The sequence below is a fragment of the Macadamia integrifolia genome, unplaced genomic scaffold (genome assembly GCF_013358625.1).
Source record: "Macadamia integrifolia cultivar HAES 741 unplaced genomic scaffold, SCU_Mint_v3 scaffold2743, whole genome shotgun sequence".
NCBI classification, from domain to species: Eukaryota; Viridiplantae; Streptophyta; class Magnoliopsida; order Proteales; family Proteaceae; genus Macadamia; species Macadamia integrifolia.
This window is the reverse complement of record NW_024868929.1, coordinates 26,252-26,584: the sequence shown is the minus strand read 5'-3', so window position 1 is coordinate 26,584 and position 333 is coordinate 26,252.

Genomic DNA, 333 nt, shown 5'->3' with positions numbered 1-333 from the left:
TGGAGAAGAGAAGAATATCATCAATATAGATCAAAGCATATTTCTCAATAGGAGAGAAAATCTTCATCATAGCTCTTTGGAAGATGGATGGAGCTGTTTTTAAGCCAAAAGGCATGACTTTCCATTGATAATGATGGCTAGAAATGCAGAAATCTGTCTTTGGTCTATCATCTAGATGAATACCAAGTTGCCAAAACCCTGCTTTTAGATCAAACTTTGAAAAAACTCGGGCATCTGGTAATTGGGATAAAAGAACTAGCCTTGTTGGTAGAGGAAACTGGTCATCTGCCAGAAAAGCATTAAGAGGTTGACAATTAATGACAAGTCTCATCT